This window comes from Coregonus clupeaformis, chromosome 20 (genome assembly GCF_020615455.1).
Source record: "Coregonus clupeaformis isolate EN_2021a chromosome 20, ASM2061545v1, whole genome shotgun sequence".
Taxonomy (NCBI): domain Eukaryota; kingdom Metazoa; phylum Chordata; class Actinopteri; order Salmoniformes; family Salmonidae; genus Coregonus; species Coregonus clupeaformis.
The window spans coordinates 11134614-11148712 of record NC_059211.1 but is presented as its reverse complement, the minus strand read 5'-3'; the positions used below and the strand labels follow the sequence as shown (position 1 = coordinate 11148712).

The 14099-nt window shown below is 42.9% G+C and overlaps 1 protein-coding gene and 1 long non-coding RNA gene across 4 annotated transcripts in view; both read right to left on the bottom strand.

The window, feature by feature from the left end:
- negr1 (neuronal growth regulator 1) overlaps positions 1 to 14099 on the bottom strand; it is a 441422-nt gene that overhangs the window by 100916 nt on the left and 326407 nt on the right. The window lies entirely within an intron of this gene.
- Positions 7220 to 9269, bottom strand: LOC121572321. Of its 2 annotated transcripts, none has more exons than XR_006001867.2 (3): positions 8977 to 9269; positions 8163 to 8283; positions 7220 to 7535 (listed from the first exon to the last, which is right to left on the bottom strand). It is a non-coding gene; the product is annotated as an uncharacterized LOC121572321 (long non-coding RNA). The 2 variants fall into 2 exon arrangements; XR_006001868.2 differs by having other exon boundaries at positions 8995 to 9267.

Sequence of the window (14099 nt, the reverse complement as noted above, 5' to 3'; positions counted from 1 at the left end):
ATCTGACCATAATTATATCCTCCTGATTCCTGCTTACAAGCAGAAAGTAAAGCAGGAAGTACCAGTGACTCGGTCAATACAGAAGTGGTCAGATGATGCAGATGCTACACTACAGGACTGTTTTGCTAGCACAGACTGGAATATGTTCCATGATTCATCCAATGGCATTGAGGAGTATACCACCTCAGTCACCGGCTTCATCAATAAATGCACCGACGACATCATCCCCACAGGCTAGAGCTGCCGCTTTCAAGGAGCGGGACACTAATCCGGATGCTTATAATAAATCCCGCTATGCCATCCGACGAACCATCAATCAGGCAAAGCGTCAATACAGGACTAAAATTGAATCCTACTACACCGGCTCTAACGCTCGTCGGATGTGGCAGGGAATGCAAACTATTATGGACTACAAAGGGAAACCCAGCCGGGAGCTGCCCAGTGACGCGAGCCTACCAGACGAGCTAAATGCCTTTTATGCTCGCTTCGAGGCAAGCAACACTGAAGCATGCATGAGAGTACCAGCTGTAACGGACGACTGTGTGATCACACTCTCCGTAGCCAATGTGAGCAAGACCTTTAAACAGGTCAACATTCACAAGGCAGCGGGGCCAGACAGATTACCAGGGCATGTACTCAGAGCATGCGCGGACTAACTGGCAAGTGTCTTCACTGACATTTTCAACCTCTCCCTGACTGAGTCTGTAATACCCACGTTTCAAGCAGACAACCATAGTCCCTGTGCCCAAGAATGCCAAGGTAACCTGCCTAAATGACTACCGCCCCGTAGCACTCACGTCGGTAGCCATGAAGTGCTTTGAAAGAATGGTCATGACTCACATCAACACCATCATCCAGGAAACCTTAGACCCACTCCAATTCGCATACCGCCCCAACGCAATCTCAATCACACTCCACACTGCCCTTTCCCACCTGGACAAAAGGAACACCTATGTGAGAATGCTGTTCATTGACTAGAGCTCAGCGTTCAACACCATAGTGCCCACAAAGCTCATCACTAAGATAAGGACCCTGGGACTAAACACCTCCCTGTGCAACTGGATCCTGGACTTCCTGATGGGCCGCCCCCAGGTGGTATGGGTAGGCAACAAAACATCTGCCACGCTGATCCTCAACACAGGGCCCCTCAGGGATGCATGCTTAGTCCCCTCCTGTACTCCCTGTTCACCCATGACTGCGTGGCCAAGCACGACTTCAACACCATCATTAAGTTTGCTGACGACACAACAGTGGTAGGCCTGATCACCGACAACAATGAGACAGCTTATAGGGAGGTCAGAGCCCTGGCAGTGTGGTGCAAGGATAACAACCTCTCCCTCAATGTGAGCAAGACAAAGGAGATGGACTACAGGAAAAGGAGAGCTGAACAGGCCCCCATTAACATCGATGGGGCTGTAGTGGAGCGGGTCGAGAGTTTCAAGTTCCTTGGTGTCCACATTACCAACAAACTATCAAGTCCAAACACACCAAGACAGTTGTGAAGAGGGCACAACAACACCTTTTCCCCCTCAGGAGACTGACAAGATTTGGCATGGGTCCCCAGATCCTCAAACAGTTCTACAGCTGCACTATCGAGAACATCCTGACAGGTTGCATCACCGCCTGGTATGGCAACTGCTTGGCATCCGACCGCAAGTCACTACAGAGGGTAGTGCGTAGGGCCCAATACATCACCTGGGGCCAAGCTTCCTGCCATCCAGGACCTATATACTAGGCGGTGTCAAAAATGGTCAAAGACTCCAGTCACCCAAGTCATAGACTGTTCTCTCTGCTACCGCATGGCAAGTGGTACCGGAGCGCTAAGTCTAGGTCCAAAAGGCTCCATAACTGCTTCTACCCCCAAGCTATAAGACTGCTTAACAATTAATCAAATGGCCATCTAAACTATTTACATTGACCCCCCTTTTGTTTTTACACTGCTGCTACTCGCTGTTTTTATCTATGCATAGTCACTTCGCCCCTAACTACATGTACAAATTACCACGACTAACCTGTACACCCGCACATTGACACGGTACCGGTACCCCCTGTATATAGCCTGGCTATTGTTATATACATATTTTTGTTACTTTTTATTTTTACTTTAGTTAATTTTGTTAATATTTTCTTAACTATTTCTTGAACTGCATTGTTGGTTAAGGGCTTGTAAGTAAGCATTTCATGGTAAGGTCCTACACCTGTCTTATTCGGTGCATGTGACAAATACAATTTGATTTGATCTGGTGTGACCACCATTTGCCTCATGCAGCGCGACATATCTCCTTCGCATTGAGTTGATCAGGCTGTTGATTGTGGCCTGTGGAATGTTGTCCCACTCCTCTTCAAATCCTGTGCGAAGTTGCTAGATATTGGCACAAACTGGAATACGCTGTCGTATACGTCGATCCAGAGCATCCCAAACATGCTCAATGGGTGACATGTCTGGTGAGAATGCAGGCCGTGGAAGAACTGGGACATTTTCAGCTTCCAGGAATTGTGTACAGATCCTTGCGACATGGGGCCGTGCATTACCTCGCTGAAACATAAGGTGATGGCGGCGGATGTATAGCACGACAATGGGCCTAAGGATTTCGTCAAGGTATCTCTGTGCATTCAAATTGCCATCAATAAAATGCAATTGTGTTCGTTGTCCATAGCTTATGCCTGGCCATACCAAAAACCCCCAACACCACCATGGGGCATTCTGCTCACAACGTTGTCATCAGCAAACCGCTCGCCTACACAATGCCATACACATGGTCTGTAGTTGTGATGCTGGTTGAACGTACTGCCAAATTCTCTAAAACGACATGAACATTTAATTCTCTGGCAACAGCTCTGGTGGACATTCCTGCCGTCAGCATGCCAATTGCACACTCCCTCAAAACTTGAGACATCTGTGGCCTTGTGTTGTGTGACAAAACTGCACATTTTAGTGTGGCCTTTTATTGTCCCCAGCACAAGGTGCACCTGTGTAATGATCATGCTGTTTAATCAGCTTCTTGATATGCCACACCTGTCAGGTGGATGGGTTATCTTGGCAAAGGAGAAATGCTCACTAACAAGGATGTAAACACATTTGTACACCAAATTTGAGAGAAATAAGCTTTATGTGCATATGAAACATTTCTGTGATCATTTATTTCATCTCATAAAACATGGGAACAAAAACATGTTGCGTTTATATTTTTGTTCAGTGTAGTTTTGGTATCTCAGATTGTTCCGGCAATTCTCACATAGAAGCTTCATTGGTAGGAAGGATGTTTGACATGCTTTTTATGTTTGTATCACAAACCATAAAAAAATAAATTATGATGACATTTTAGGCACTTTTTAGACCTATACATATCTCCTGTAAGACCCTATGATCTGTGAACCATACATGATACAAACAACATCTTGATGTCATTATACTACTTATAGTGTGCTCTAAAATATGGAGTATATCTTGATTCTGATATACAATATTTGACATGAATTTATTCAACATTACAAATATTAATATCTTTGATTTAGTTCATTTTAAGACATATTGTTTGGAACAATATATTCTGCAAGTACATCACATTTCCAGTGGGCTCTCTGCTAATTCTGAAGGTATGATACATTTTATGAGGACCACCAAAACAGTGAATGGGAAAATTGATTCAAAGGCTTCGGCGTTCGTCGTCACCGACCTTCTAGCCACTGCCACTCCTCATCTCATAATTCCATTTGTTTTGTCTTGTTTATTACACACACCTGTGTATCCCTCATCAGTACCTGTATACAGTGGGGGGAAAAAAGTATTTAGTCAGCCACCAATTGTGCAAGTTCTCCCACTTAAAAAGATGAGAGAGGCCTGTAATTTTCATCATAGGTACACGTCAACTATGACAGACAAATTGAGATTTTTTTTCTCCAGAAAATCACATTGTAGGATTTTTTATGAATTTATTTGCAAATTATGGTGGAAAATAAGTATTTGGTCACCTACAAACAAGCAAGATTTCTGGCTCTCACAGACCTGTAACTTCTTCTTTAAGAGGCTCCTCTGTCCTCCACTCGTTACCTGTATTAATGGCACCTGTTTGAACTTGTTATCAGTTTGAAGAAATCAACTGTGGGAGCAATTATTAGGAAATGGAAGACATACAAGACCACTGATAATCTCCCTCGATCTGGGGCTCCACGCAAGATCTCACCCCGTGGGGTCAAAATGATCACAAGAACGGTGAGCAAAAATCCCAGAACCACACGGGGGGACCTAGTGAATGACCTGCAGAGAGCTGGGACCAATGTAACAAAGCCTACCATCAGTAACACACTACGCCGCCAGGAACTCAAATCCTGCAGCGCCAGACGTGTCCCCCTGCTTAAGCCAGTACATGTCCAGGCCCGTCTGAAGTTTGCTAGAGTGCATTTGGATGATCCAGAAGAGGATTGGGAGAATGTCATATGGTCAGATGAAACCAAAATAGAATGTTTTGGTAAAAACTCAACTCGTTGTGTTTGGAGGACAAAGAATGCTGAGTTGCATCCAAAAAACACCATACCTACTGTGAAGCATGGGGGTGGAAACATCATGCTTTGGGGCTGTTTTTCTGCAAAGGGACCAGGACGACTGATCCGTGTATAGGAAAGAATAAATGGGGCCATGTATTGTGAGATTTGGAGTGAAAACCTCCTTCCATCAGCAAGGGCATTGAAGATGAAACGTGGCTGGGTCTTTCAGCATGACAATGATCCCAAACACACCGCCCGGGCAACGAAGGAGTGGCTTCGTAAGAAGCATTTCAAGGTCCTGGAGTGGCCTAGCCAATCTCCAGATCTCAACCCCATAGAAAATCTTTGGAGGGAGTTGAAAGTCTGTGTTGCCCAGCGACACCCCCAAAACATCACTGCTCTAGAGGAGATCTGCATGGAGGAATGGGCCAAAATACCAGCAACAGTGTGTGAAAACCTTGTGAAGAATTACAGAAAACGTTTGACCTGTGTCATTGCCAACAAAGGGTATATAACAAAGTATTGAGAAACTTTTGTTATTGACCAAATACTTATTTTCCACCATAATTTGCAAATAAATTCATTAAAAATCCTACAATGTGATTTTCTGGGGAAAATTTCTCATTTTGTCTGTCATAGTTGACGTGTACCTATGATGAAAATTACAGGCCTCTCTCATCTTTTTAAGTGGGAGAACTTGCACAATTGGTGGCTGACCAAATACTTTTTTCCCCCCACTGTAGTAGGCCTATAATATGTTACTCCAAAAAACCGTCAGTAACTTCTTATCTGAAGCTGAATAGTCACATTTATTTCCTCATGCGGACAAAATATAACAGCACGTGCAACCAGGCAGGATAGATAAGCTTTGATTGAAACAAAATAGGCCTACAAGAAAGGCTAATAGTTTGTTAACACCATCTGCTTCAATTCAACTAATTCAGTAATTCAAGAAGATCTAAACGCATAGTCCCATGAAACGGATTGAGATCAAATGATTGGCATGCAGTCACTGGTAAAAAGTGAATAATTATCATTCACGATTGACAGTGATGGCCTATTTTTAATTAGGTATGCCTAACTAGGTGTTTGAGGGTATTAAAAATAGAAAAACTTTTTCTGACAATATGTGTGGGCATAGGAAGACGTTTTAATTGGAGGATGCATTTTATACATAGGCCTATTCACAAATGATATTCAATAGGCTACACCTATCAGTACAAACTTTGATTAAGAAATGATGACATTACAGAAAAAAATCTGGGCGCTCCCTCAGCTAAATAAAATAGCACTACACCACTGGCTGATACCCCATTTCATGGACCCAAGATCCCTAGGTAAGACTGTACATTGCAATATGAATGTTCAATACACATAGGTTAAATAGTAGGTTGACAGGTGAGCGAATGTGGCTCATTTCACAGTGGTGTCGAAGTCCTGCAATAAGAGCTACGACGCTAATATTTGTGTAAACTCTTCATAGTTGTATTCTGTGGGTGTCACTGAGTAGGCTGATACCCCATTTCGTAGGCCCAAGATCCATAGGTAAGGCTGCACATTGCAATATGAATGTCCAATACGCACAATAGACTGACTGGGGAGGTGATTTTCCACAGTCAAAGTCCTGCAATAAGAGCTACAGCGTGAATATGTGTATAAACTGTTCACAGTTGTGTTCTGTGGGTGTCACTGAATAGGCTGATACCCCATTTAATTGCTTCACAATCCATAGGTAAGGCTGTACAGTGAAATATTAGTATGCCCCCAATGCAATTATGAAGTCATGCGATTTCAACTGATTTGTCCTTTTTGTCAAATTAACTAATTCTTGTCTTTTGTTGAATTTATATAACAACATTCCAAATGTGTTAAGCATTATCTAGTACAAATACGGCATGATTCCACTATTTGCATCAGTTTCAATGACATACTTTTATTCTGAAGGTGAACCACAAATTACATAAACCAGGGACGTGTTCAGTTCACTTGAACATTTTCTACGTTGTTATATAAATTAGTTTGTACTGAACTACACATTTTCCCAAGACGTTCCTGAACAGACTTTGAGATACATTTGCTCCATTCAGTGAGTGTGTGGCTTGAAGCAACGAGTGACGTATTTAAAGGGCAGCGGTGCATTTTCAACTCACAACCCAACCTTTCCCGTTTATTTATTTTTTAATGTACTGAACGCAGCCTTGACCAACTGAGCTAATTGACCAGTTGATTGCCCCTTAAATCAAAAACATGCGGCACTCCAGGACCAGGGTTGCCTACCCCTGCCCTAGAGGTCAATGCTTATGAACTGAATATTGTATGTGAATTTCCATATCAATGACACTAACAAAAGGGTTGAATTGTTCAACATCTGCAGTAAATGTTAACATGACTTTGGTGATGAAAGGTACATAATGCATTTGTCATCAGGCCACTCCATGCTGTGACATGGGCCTGTATGGTGACACTTCTTCAAGCTGCCTGACTGAATACTGGGGCCTTCAGTGGTACCAGGAGCAAGGGTCTTACCTGGGAGTACAGCAACACTCTCTCTCTCGGTCTCACAGCCCTTCTGCCAATATGGATTGTATGTAACCTCTATAATTCATACAAACTGCTACGGACGCAGTCACTGACTTATATTCATTTTGTCTTCTTGTCCCATTCAATCTTGTCTGGGATATACATTTTATTTGAAACACCTGTGTGATGTCTGATATACATGAATACAAATGTATTCACCCTGGACATAACACTTGCATTTATTTTAGACCTTTTGAATCATTGTCTTTGTATTTAAGTTATCACAGAAGTTATTCAAAGTTAGTATGAAGACAGATATGCTATGAAAAAGTTATTGTTTTATAATCTAACAAAACAATTAAATGAGTTGTTTATACAAAACGTTATTGCATTTGGTCATCCCCAAAATGTGGCCTTTGAAAACCTTGATAGTTGCATCCTTCCTCAGGGAAGTGTCTGCAGATAGATGACAACAGAGTGGCAGGTTTATTTATGTGATGCTCTAGAGTTCCATGGCCCAGCAGACTCACCTGGGGATAGAGAAATGGACACATTTTAGTTTTGGTAAAAGTCTGGGAGACTTTTACAGGGAGGAGAGAGCATGAGTTTTGGAGTGAGTACAGCAAATCCAATCCAACCAGTGGCACTTGATAATATGCTAAGTTGTCACACAGGCAGACTGTCATAGTGAATGAGGTTTACATAGTGCATGCATCAAGTATACAATTATGTGTGTAGCTTACTTCTCTGCTCTGTATGAAAAATGTATGCACTCACTAACTGTAAGTCGCTCTGGATAAGAGCGTCTGCTAAATAACTAATATATATTTTTTAAATGCTCTGTAGAGATCGCAGGTAGTTGATCAGAAGGCTCTGGAGGACCATTATGTCTCTGTAGCACCTGGAGAGAGATGGATAGAGGTAGTGAGTGTACTAAAAAGAGAGCCCTGACCTACCACTGGCCCAGGGCCTCCTGCCTAGTATCCCTCACCCCTGACCTCCCACTGGCCCAGGGCCTCCTGCCTAGTATCCCTCACCCCTGACCTACCACTGGCCCAGGGCCTCCTGTCTAGTATCCCTCACCCCTGACCTACCACTGGCCCAGGGCCTCCTGTCTTGTATCATGCAATGTAAAGGAAAACAATATCATTATTTACTGATGGAGTGCTCCATGTTCCTGCTGGTAGCAAGCCTCAACCTGGATGCAGAGAAAGGTCCTGCCTTGTAGTATGGTTGCATATAGATCTCCACCAGGCTCCAAGAGATCAGATGACAAACCTTCAGAGATTAATAATACCTGTATTTAGGATTAATTTATCAGTTTGCCTACTTCACAATCTGAAAACAATATAGCTGATTAAAAGTATGCATGCCATTTTGTGTTAACGGCTACGACAAATAACATGACATACATGTGCATTTATAGCTAGCTAAGCAATTATTTATATTATGGCACCACGTCTCATCTCACTAACAATTGCTAAGGCGAAAAGGCAAATTCAACTTTTGTGGCTAATCCGTATTGTGGCTAGCTTCACATAGGTGATTTATTCCATCATAACATTCTCCTCCTTATTTGACTGTAGTTAGCTAGCTGCTAGCTTAGATGCATGTGATTGTTGAGACCAAATTGTGCAACCTATCTGCTTCAAAGATGGATGATGTTAATAATTAGCCTAGGTAGCTAGCTAGCTAAATGGCAACCCTATTAATTAAGTATCCACTCTATTCTTAATAAGTGATCAAGCTAACATGCATTGCTTCTGACACATGCCATGGTCCAGCTACCTTTACATCTGAAAGATATTTAGCTACCGTAGCTAGCTAGATAATAATGGTTTATGATAATTGCAGTTTAGTTCATTATCTAGCTAGCTAAGTATAAAACTGAGTCTGACTGTAAAACACAACTAGCTAGCTAGCTAACTCGACTTTATCAGTTGTAGCCAAGCTAGATAACTTGATACTCACTCAGTAACGTTAGTTTACCATGATTTTATGGCCAATCCCGGTCAACTCCTTCTTGCCTACGTACTCCCGTCTCTTTGTCTTCCAAAGTCAAAGCTACGTCACCTGTTTCTACGTCATGCAAGGACAATGTTCCATTTGTTATTTTTTATGTGCTTTTATGGTGCAGCATATAATCAATATTATCTGAAATTTCCACAAAAAAAAGGTGACATCACATTGATACATAGTTCTAATGTGAAACATGGCCTTTGTTGAACATCGTTCTGTCATTCTGAACGCAGCCCAGGCAAATGCAATCGAGCAACGAGCTGTGACATTGATCAACCAATGGTGTGTTATATACCATCCACATACTTTTGCGTGACACCCCCTCATTATCTTATTCAACGAAGAAATACATACATAAATGATATAAATGAATAAAATGAAAGAAAGAAAGTGGGATTAATTATTTAAAAAACTGTTGATCTATTTATGTGTGCATTCATTTATTCATTATTTATCTATTTATGTGTGCATTTATTTATTTGTTTATAATTACGGCAGATTTGGTCCTCCACTGAGCGACACATCACAGACAGTGATGTGGCACTCAGTTGTGAGGCTGAGGCAGGATCAATGCATGCAGGATAAAGTAGAGGAGACAGAGAGAGGAAGCAAGCAGAGGAGGTTAGTGGTTCCCAAACTTGAGATCTGGGCCCCCTAAGAGAATCTGTACTAATCTCATCAAACAAGTTAGGAACTTAGAAAAATAAGATATGTTTCAATATTAACATCTCCACATGTCCTATCTTCCCTATAGGCCTTGGCCAACATTAAAATGCAATAGAAATGCCAGGTTTTCATTTCGTTGCTGATGCTATGTGTCAGTGTGAATAATTTCTCATATTTTCCCCCTTTCAGGGTTATACCATTACAATTGTATAGCTAATAGGCTATGTGTTTGTAGATCGACTGAGGTGAATGAACCTACAGCAGCCAAAGTGATAATGGCTGGGGTCATTTTTGCTCGTCTTTGCTGTTCTCCAAATAGCATTTTAAAGTTTTTGAATTGCATAAATAGAATGGTTTCAGTTTTGTTGAGCCCTTTCGGACCTCAACAAAACTCAAACCCTGGCTATGGTCCTGGTGCCAATAACATTCCATTCAAAGGCCCTTATGAGGTCCCCAAACAGTGCTTCTGTAAACGGGGTCATACAGTATTCAGCCTTACTGGAATGGGGAAGGGCATCTATTCAAATGAAACTTAGCTCAATAACACCATTAAATAATAATCTAGTGAAGATTCAAAAATAATAAATCAGGGAGAGAGCTTAAGAAAGATACACTATATATACTAAAGTATGTGGACACCCCTTCAAATTAGTGGATTTGGCTATTTCAGCCACACACGTTGCTGACAGGTGTATAAAATCGAGCACACAGCCATGCAATCTCCATAGACATACATTGGCAGTAGAATGGCCTTACTGAAGAGCTCAGTTACTTTCAATGTGGCACCATCATAGGATGCCACCTTTCCAACAAGTCAGTTTGTCAAATTGCTGCCCTGCTAGAGCTGCCCTGGTCAACTGTAAGTGCTTTTATTGTGAAGTGTAAACATCTAGGAGCAACAACGGCTCAGCCGCAAAGTGGTAGGCCACACAAGTTCACAGAACGGGACCGCCAAGTGCAACACTCACTACCAAGTTCCAAACTGCCTCTGGAAGGAACGTCAGCACAATAACTGTTCGTCGGGAGCTTCATGAAATGGGTATCCATGGCAGAGGAGCTGCACACAAGCCTAAGATCACCATGCACAATGCCAAGCGTCGGCTGGAGCGGTGTAAAGCTCACCGCTATTGGACGACTCTGGAGCAGTGGAAAAGCGCTCTCTGGAGTGATGAATCACGCTTCACCATCTGGCAGTCCGACTGACAAATCTGGGTTTGGCGGATGCCAGGAGAATGCTACATGCCCCAATGCATAGTGCCAACTGTAAAGTTTGGTGGAGGAGGAATAATGGTCTGGGGCTGTTTTTCATGGTTCGGCTAGGCCCCTTAGTTCCAGTGAAGGGAAATCTTAACGCTATAGCAAACAATGACATTCTAGACAATTCTGTGCTTCCAACTTTGTGAACACCTTTGGGATGAATTGGAACACCGACTGCGAGTCAGGCCTTATCGCCCAACATCAGTGCCCGACCTCACTAATGCTCTTGTGGCTGAATGTCCCCGCAGCAATGTCCCAACATCTTCCCAGAAGAGTGGAGGCTGTAATAGCAGCAAAGGACCAACTCCATATTAATGCCCATGATTTTAGAATAAGATGTTCGACGAGCAGGTATCCACATACTTTTGGTAATGTAGTGTATTTAAAGAGAGATTTACATCCAAATAGCTTGAGTGTATTGGTTCAACTTTATTTGGGTTGGAATTAGCATCTACTCCCCGGAAGATGTCTCTAAATATTCTCTGTATGTTCATCATGATTCTACAGTTGTTATAGTATATCACTGTAACTGATGCGTGCAGCATGGGGCTAATTTATTATATATGAATGTTTCAGCGATACTTCAAACTATAACCCTGATGAAAATCACATTCAAAATGGTTCCCTTTCAGTCAGTCAACTTCGGTACAACACTCTTTCGACTTCGTTTGAAGGATCTACAATCACGCCTGACAAGGCCATTGAAATCCACGCCTCGCTGGAAGCCCCGCCTTCCACAGGTGATAAGCGTCAGGCTCGGCTTCATTCCTTCAATTATTCCGCTCTTCACCTCGTGAACTGGAATGATTCACGCTACTAAAACAAACAATTGGAACATGAGACTGTCCTACGTTGCACCAACTAGCGTGCTCACCCCCTGGACATTGTGTGCTGAAGTTTGTATGGTTCTCTTAAGTTTCCTAATCACAAACAATTAGTTATTCTTCAAATTGCTTGGCCTGGCTATAGCAATAAGTAAGATGGCTAACCCGATCGAAACGACAAAGGCTAACAAGCCGGTTTCGGGTTTGCGAACATGCCCCAAAGATACTCACGTTTGTTGTCTTGTATGTCTCGGCTCGGTGCATGCTCAGGCTGTAATCACTCCAATCAGTTAATGTGCGAGACTAGGGGATTATGAGCCTTTGGTGTCGGTGGATCTGAAGATCCTCTCCTACAAAACCTCCCTGCTCATGGCTTTGGCCTCAGCTAAACATGTTGAGGACCTCCACGCGTTATCCATACACCCTTCCTGTACTCAGTTCGTCCTGGGTGATTCTAAGGTGACGTTGCGTCCAAATGTGGCCTTTCGCCCCGAAAGTCATGGCTATGCCCTATAGGTCCTTAGCTTTTCAGCTTTTCCCTTTTCACCTCCTTCTTTTTGCTTCTGAAAAACAACAAAGATTACATGCCCTGTGTCCAGTGTGAGCTTTACGCACATACATTGAACGGACCCGGAGTATCCGGTTATGTAACAAGATTTTCGTCTGTATTGCTAATCCAGCTCACGGCAAGGCACTCTCTTAGCAGCGTCTCTCCCACTGGATTGTGGTGGCTATCTCCCTAACATATAGCAGCAAGTGGCAAGGGCTACCTAGCAGTGTATGCGCCCACTTCACCAGGGGTGTGGCAGCGTCTTGGGCATTGTTTAAAGGGTTAATTGTAGGAGATACAGGATTTGTGATGCGGCGAGTTGGGCTTCACCACACAGCTTTGTGAGGTTTTATCGCTTGGATGTCACTGCTCTCAGTATAGCCCACAGTGTGCTTACGGCTGGGACAGGGGAAAGTCACTAGGCAGCGCACTACCCAGACTGACGCACCGCCCGTTTCTGGGCTCGGTTAAGAGCGGTATTAAATTGAAGGAATTCATCCGAGCCTCCCGCTTTTCACCTGTGGAAGGCGGGGCTTCCAGCGAGGTGCGGATTTCATTGGCATTGTCAGGCGTGATTGTAGATCCTTCAACAGAAGTTGTAAGAGTGAGACTCCCCATAGTATGTTGTACCTTGTTTCCCTCCTACGCCACAATTTGATTGACCTGCGGTGCACACCATTAATTCCGCCCCTGCCAGTGCATCAGAGTTATGACATCTGGAGCTGATACACACACACACACACACACACACACACACACACACACACACACACATGCAACCTCCCCCCAACCTCCCCTCCCGGGCCTGATCTGACTGGGGACTTCTTAATTTCCATGTCATTATTTGATGTTATAATATCAGGTCATTAGGATGCAAGGTGTGCGCTCCTGACCACAAATAAAAACACTGTCATTTTCCTGAATATCGCTGTTCACATTGTTGGAAGATGATGTTCTGTGTATTCTGTGTGTCTTTTTGGTGAGACAGCCCAAACAAGAGACTGCCATGAGCCTTAGCAAGGGAGAGTGTATGAACAAAATAAAAAGCATTTTAAGTATCCGCATTAACACCTCACATTTTAATTAGGGCTTGGAAGTCTATCAATATTGTGGGTCTAATTGCTCATAGCAGTACTAATGTGCATGCTCATAATTAATTTTAAAGTATTACAGTTGACAGTCAACTACTATAAGAGGGGAATAAAATTGAGTTGCTGTCTTTCCCTTGGCCAGGTTTGTATATGAACAGAATCAGCAGCTGTGAGATACCAGAGAGGATGTTAACAAATGGCTGGCAATCTAGAAAGCATACAGTGCACAGCTTCTCTCAGCAAAGCAACATAAGTTAAGTCTCCACATGAAGGAAAAGTGTGAGAGGAGGTACAATGAGCTCACTCAAGCTCATAAACTTGCACTCTGAGTCAGGCAAACATGGCAGGAGTAGCCGGCATACTGTATCTAGTACATGGGTGGAAGTCTACATTCACCTTTAGATATCTCTCACACCCTGACATTCTTGAATGCTCCAGATCAAGACAATCACTCAACGAGACCTACATCGGATCATTGAATGGTTCACAGCATAGCATTGAGCAAAAACTTTAATCCAGGTTCTCCTTCAAATACTTGTTTCGATGTATCACAATGGGATCCACGGTAGGCACATCACTACTTTATTTAACCTTTATTTTAGCAGGGAAATCCCATTGAGACCCAGGCCTATTTTCAAGGGAGCCCTGCATGTACACAAATCATACATAATTTACAACATTTACAAA